A 6,933-nucleotide genomic window follows, 5' to 3' on the forward strand; every position below is an offset into this window, starting at 1 on the left:
TACTAATAGTGAGCACAGGCCCCAGACTCCTTTGTGGGCTCTACCACCCAAACAAGAAACACTGACCTCTCAGGCCATTGCTTGTGGTGACACTGAAGAAGCAGCCTGGAATGGCCCCTGCCTGCAATCTGCAGGTCAACTGTCAGGGTGGAGTGGCCTCCATACAGACACCCTGGGACCATGAGTGTGCTGAGAGGAGGGATGGAAGTTAATAAGCAGATCCGAGTCAGAATGCTGGGTAATGTTTTGGTTTCTGGGCATTGCTATAGCAAATTACCACGCAGTGAGTGGTTTAAAAGAATGCAAGGTTGCTCTCTTACAGTTCTGGAGGTCAGAAGTTCAAAATAGATTTCACTGGGCCAGAGTCAAGCTTTGGCACTGCTGCAGCCCTCAGGACAACTCATTCCCTTCCCTTTTTGAGCTCCCAGAGCCTCGTGTCTTACATTCCTTGGATCTCAGCCTCTGCCTTCATCTTCAAAGCCAGCAGTATAGCAGCTTCTGACCTGGCTCTGCATCTACTGTCATACTGTCATCACATCACCTCCTCCCTGTGCCCTAGTCAAATCTCTGCCTTACAAAGGCACTGGTGACTACACCTAAGGGCCTGTCCAGATAACCCAGATGATCGGCCTATCAGAAGATCCTTAACTTTATCTGCAAAGTCCTTTTTCCATAGGAGTTCATTGTTCCAGTGAAATTACATCATTTACAGGAAAACAGATGAAACTTGAGAACATTATGCTAAGCAAAACAAACTCAGAAGGTCAAGGTTCACATATTCTCTCTCATATGTAAATAGAGGGGAAAAAGAAAGATCAGAGGGCAGGGCTCATGAAAATCGAAGGGAGATCACTGGAGTAGAGGAAAGGGACCAGGGGAAGGAGAATGGCAGGGAAAGGAATAATACTGGGGAATTATAGTGACCAAATTTATTGTTATATTTTGCACGTGTAGATATGTAACAATGAATCCCTCCATTGTGCACAACTATACTGCACCAATAAAAAATACGGAATAAAAAATACCACCACCTTATAACTAAAAAACGTTTTTTCAAGGTTCCAGTGATTAGTACCTACCTAGATAACTTTGGGGCCTTTATTTGGCCTAACACAGGGAATATTTCATTGGTCTACCACTTACCAGCTGGGTGACCTTGGGCAGGTTACTAAATCCTTCTGAGTCTCTGATCCTTTATCTATAAAATGGGATAGCCATAATATCTCGACTCTCTTCAAGTTATTGTGAAGACTTAGAAAGCAAGCAGCAAAGTCTTAGCACAGTGCTTGGCACGTGGAAATTGGTATTAGTGAAAAGAATTCCTAGTCTGAAGTCAGAGCACTGAGTCTGGCTCTCCCATCAGCTGTGTGTCCCTGGAAACCCACTTTACCTCTCTGAGCCACTATTCATCCTACGAATGGAGACAGTATCATACCATGTAGCTCTCTGAGGGCACATTTGAAAAAGAAATGTCGCTGTGCATTTAATGAGCCCAATACATAGTTGGAATCACTAAGCCACAAAGACGAAGGTGGGAATGAGAAGAGCAAGAACAGTAATAAAATCTATTGAGCACTCGCTACCTGCAGGCAAAGTTCTATGTTCTCTACGGAGATTTCCTCTTGTAATCTTCACAAGCATCACAAAGAAAAATAGGCCTATTGCCATCCCAGTTTTCAGATAAAGAAACAGGCGTGGAAAGGATGAGGAACTTTCACAAGGTCACACAGCTGGAAAGTGTTCCTATCAGTTTCCTGGGGTTGCCGAAGCAAATCACCATAAACTGGATGACTTGAAACAACAGAAGTAAATCCAAAAGCCCAGAGGCCAGACGTGCAAAATGAAGGTGTCAGCAGGGCCGCCAGCCCTCTGCGGACTCCAGTGGAGGGTCCTTCTTTGCCTCTTTCGGTTTTTAGTGTCCCTGGCGATCCTTGACATTCCTTGGCTTGTAGACTCATCTCTCCAGTCTCTGCCTCTGTCATCTCATGGATTGAGGTCTCCTGGGCAGGGTGAGTATGTCCCCAGTTCTCTGGGCTCAGAGCAACCCCAGAGGCAGAAGCAGCAAGCGCATGGGTGTGGTCACCGATGCTCCCAGAGCACGCGCCCTGGAACAGCCTCACAAACACAGACTCGGTGAGCCCATGTTTCACTCAAAACTGATTTTACTCCGAACTAAGGCTGAGCCCCATTATCATTACTTAATGTCAGCGTAACGGCAGTGTGATACCCGGGCTTTCGCACGATATATCATCTCTGCAGACTTGGATGCTAGCAGGACACAGCAGAAATACAGCCTCCCAACTTCCCCACGTGCTCTCGGCCATCAATATTGATGGTGTGTCATCAATCAAATCCGGCAGGCTTTTCCGTGCTCTCGTTTTTAACCAAGCCTCACCATGCATTACAATGGAATATTTAAAGCCATGTACACATTTTATCAAGCCTTCATGACCACTAAATGCTCTCTGGTTTGCAGCTCCAAATATTATTCATTATATCTAGAAAGGTGGCGTGCAGAAGAAGGAAACCACGCAGGAACTGAGTGTGATTCGGGACAGGGAGGGAGAAAGCCCATCGACGTCCGCAGACCAGACCAGGAGTGTCACGGACAAATCCACCCCTTCCCTTCCTATTTCCTTCTCGGCCACTGGTCTTGGAGTCAAGGTTCCTGGTCGAATCCCAGCACCCAGATGTGAAGTTGGGCAGGTTCTTCCCCTCTACCAGTCTCACTGTTCTCATCTGCAAAACAGTGATTATTCTGCCCGCCTTGGAATTTTCTGAGGACTTCAATTGAATCTTGCACATCTCTAGGATTTTGCTCAAGAATCACCTGGCATTGAAGCCTTCTCTGGCCGTGCCATTTTAAAGTTTATTTTCTGCCTTACCCCATCCCAGGGAAGGTCCATCCTTCGCAGGCTCAATTCTCACAGCACTTACCACCTGCTCTCAGACTCTGAAGTGTAAGTTCAACAAAGGTCTGTGATATTCACTGATTTAGCCCCAGGACCCAGGACAGTGCCTGGCACCTGGTGCTCCACAGATAGCTGGCTACAGAGTAAAGGACAGTGTGCTTAGCAGGACCTCACGAACTTTTCCCATTGGATGGGTAGGGACAGGCTGAGTCTCAGGAGCAAGCACAAACATAGCACTGTGTTCAGCTCATGTTGTTTGTATGTACCGTCCCCAACAGTTCTTTCTGGCAGCTGGTAGTCCCCTACATCATATGCAAGGACCCTGTGCTCTTGCTCTGAAGCACTATAGTCACATGTGCCTGAAACAGGGAGCTGATGTCCAGACCTGTCTTCTCCTCCACAGCTCTTTCCCATGCTTCCCACAGGACCCAGTCCTTGTCCCCATATGAAAGACCACACTCCATCACAAATTTTCTGACCCACTCGATCTCCATGCAGATGGAGACCATGCCTTATCCAGCTCTGTATCCATCACCTCATGAATGTGGGATGAATAAATTAATAAAGGTAAAATCAAGAACTCAGACTAGAATCAGGGAGAGCAAGCAGTGGCATGTGCTGCCACTTACCTCCCCCAGTCCTGGTACCCCAAACAAATGAGGATGAGTCCTTTCTTTCCAGTTGCATCAGGCCTCAAACTCTTCCCCACACATGTTCCTGGCAGTTGTTCCTAGTCCATCAGAATTGGCGGGGCAAACTCATCACCCATTCCTGACACAGCCCACACCCTCCCCTCTGAGGTGCACAGTCTGCATCCTCACCCTCTTCAGCAAAAGCCACGCCCATGTGACAGTTCCAGCAGACAGGATGCATGTGGCAGCGTTGAGCACCTGGCCCAGAGCTGGCCCACCCACGCCCGTGAGGGGTCTCCATGTTCCTTTCTCCTCCCTGCAGATTGGTGCAGATAAATACCACGAGCTCAGGGCTCATGTTGAAGGTGGCAGAGCCCCAGTGTACTAGAGTCCTGCAACCTCCCACGCTGCATAGAAGAGGGCCATCTGCCAGCCACAGAGGCCCATTCACAAGCACTGAATAACGACTCTATATTTGGCACCATGCAATCCAAGGTAGTGTCATGGATGCTAGCTTTACCTTAACTCATTCACTTGGGCTACTTATTTTTTTGAAATCTCTCTTCTAGTTCCAGGTTTCTAAGATTCATAAACTTTTCATTTGTTATACAAGTGACCAACAGGCACTTTCTAGTAGCTTAATGAGGTATGTGCACTTGTGGCTATATTGATATGTTATAAGCCACTGTGTGCTCAGCAAGCACGACTTTTAGCTCTGGGAAATACTTAAAGAATTGCAAGATGCAGTTTCCATTTTCAAACACAGATCATCTTCTTGGGAAAATAAGACATGAGCATGGAAATGGACAGCCATGCCAAAGCACTCTGGAGAAATGGAGCAAGAAATGACATGATCAATAGGAAATAATACAACTACACCATTACCCATGCGCCTCTGGCAAATGACTCACCCCACTACCACTGACACCCTAGAGCTCCATCTTCCCCTCCACGACACTCATGCAACCACTGTCCCACTTCAATGGCCTAAGAGTGCTTGAAGCAAATACAAGAATGTATAGCAGTCGGTGGCCCAAAGTAAGAGTTCAATAACGTTATCTCCCATTTTTGACAGAAAGATAGGTAGCTCTGGGCTAGAATGGCAGAGCTGAGTGTGGCCAAGAAGGGATGTGCTGGGGGCAAGGGCTGGAGCAGGAAGGTATGTCTTTGGTTCAGGGAAACAGCAAGGACATGAGCTGGACATGTGACAGCGATCTCAAAGAAAGGGATGATTTTAACTAAGACTAGATTCTCTAGGTCCCTAAATTCCAGAATGAAAAATCAGTACTTTAACCCCTGTTTTAGGAAAAGAGCATGATAGAGAGGAGAGTTAAGTGGATGAACAGATGGAGGAATGAAAGGAAGAGTAAAGAGGGCAGGGAAGACAAAAAGATGGCTCCTTTGGGACTTGACCATGGGGTAAGAAAGAGCACATGCTTTAGAAAAAGAAAGACCTGGTAGAAATTTGAGCTCTGCTTCCAGTTATTACAATGCAATTTTGAATTAATTGTCTGTTCTCAGTAAGCCTCAGTTTCCTACTATGAAATGAAGGTCGCCATCCCCATATCACACAGCTGCTTAATGAGAATTAAATGAGGTAAACTCCGTGCAGCCCGGCATGGTGTCTGACCGTAGGGTAAGGCCCGTCCACCCGCCAGTCATCGATGCAAGATCATGTGCGCTCCAGGGACCCTGCAACCGGGATGAAGTTGTGTTCAACAGAGATTAGCCTTGCCCTCCTCCTGCCATTTAGTTAGTGAAAGCCATGCTTGTGGCTGCAACAGCAAGGAAACCTGCTTCCCAGCCTGACTCTGGCTCGAACCCAAACTGGCAGTCAAGAAGATCAAGGACAAAAGCCCAGAAAATGCCACCGTTTCACAGTCCTGAGCAAAGCTTCAAAGTTCCTCACATCTCTGTTAGGCTGGAGGTGCAGAGGGCAGGAGGGTGCTGGGGGTGCTGGGAGGTGCTGGGAGGGTGCTCCGCTCTCTGCCCGGCAGGAACTACTGGCCTCGGAAAGCTCCACTCCACGCTCCCCCCCACACACTGGCTCTCCACCAGTCTTCCACCAGCAGGAGCAGCCTACTTCTCAGTCTCCCGGTCAGGTTGACGTTTCTGCCCTGTGCTCTCTGCCTTTAAAGGAGAGGGGAGGGAAGCACCTGCCTGGAAGAGTGTGGAGTGACATAACAGAAGGTTCCAGGAGAACCTTCTGTTGGGGCCTTTCCTGGTGTTTTCACCAAACAATTGGCTTGCTGGAAACAATAGTCCTTTCAGAAAGTAAGCTCGCTGGAGTTTGTCAGCCACCAGGCACCCACTGCTGCCCACAAAGGAAGAGGCTTCTGAGACAGAGCTGTTTGGGTCACTTCCTCAAACATAGCAGACAACATGTCCTGGTGAGCATCAGCAGCCCCAGCTGGCGGGCTGCGGTGGTGACTCACAGCAGGCGCCCCAGTCCACCACTGGTAGCTTCTTGATGGATTTGTTTGTATCCCTGAAATGCCAGAAGTGGGGGGAGAGCAACAGGGGAGAGGAGAGAATGCAAGGGGAAGAGCAAATGCTCTTTAAAATCATCAGAAAAGCAAAAACCTGGGTGGGAAAAAAAAAAAAAAAAAGTGAAGCCTGTCAAGCCACAGAAGTGAGGCTACAGACATTGTCACAGCCCAACAGAGGACCCAGGAGGTGGCGCCCTGGGAGGACCTGTCCTGCATCTGTCTTTGCAGGGCCACCCACGCAGTGTGCAGTGCCCACGAAATGAAATATGGGACTCCTGATTCCAAACACAGAAAAACGTGCTGTTGGAGACAAAATGTAGTGCTTTTTCCTTTCTTTCGCGGTCTTCCTTTCAATCTGTCATAATGCTTTTTATTTGCTATTTAGCACCATTCTAAGCAATGAAAAATTAACATTTTAAATGAACATGATTTTACCATTTATCTTTGTATCGTACAGAGTCAGTTTAAAGGCAAATCTAGAAGCACAAAGCTAATACGCGGAATCACAGAAACCACAGGACTCATGTTTGGTAACTGGCACATGCACGTGTGTTTCATCCGCATCAGAACAGAGGCAAAGCTGTGCCAAGCCAGCTCCCTGCTCTGCTCCACTGCTAGCCGCACAAACATTCCACGACTCTCCATCAGTGTTCCTTTCCTTCTCCGCCCCCACCTTCATCCTCAGTGTGGCCTCATGTGAAACACCACCTGGGTGAGTGGGGTCCACAGGGCTCCTGGTCACCGTGTTTCTTAGAGCACCATTGTCTTCCTTCTGAGCTCGTTGCCAGCTCTGGTCTGAAGGAACCCCAGTTCTCAGGGCCATCTGCACCCTGGCTTACTCGTCGTGGACATAACACGCTCACCTGTACCTGCATTGAGTCCCACCAGCTTCCCATATTG

The sequence above is a fragment of the Sciurus vulgaris genome (genome assembly GCF_902686455.1).
Source record: "Sciurus vulgaris genome assembly, chromosome: 17".
NCBI classification, from domain to species: Eukaryota; Metazoa; Chordata; class Mammalia; order Rodentia; family Sciuridae; genus Sciurus; species Sciurus vulgaris.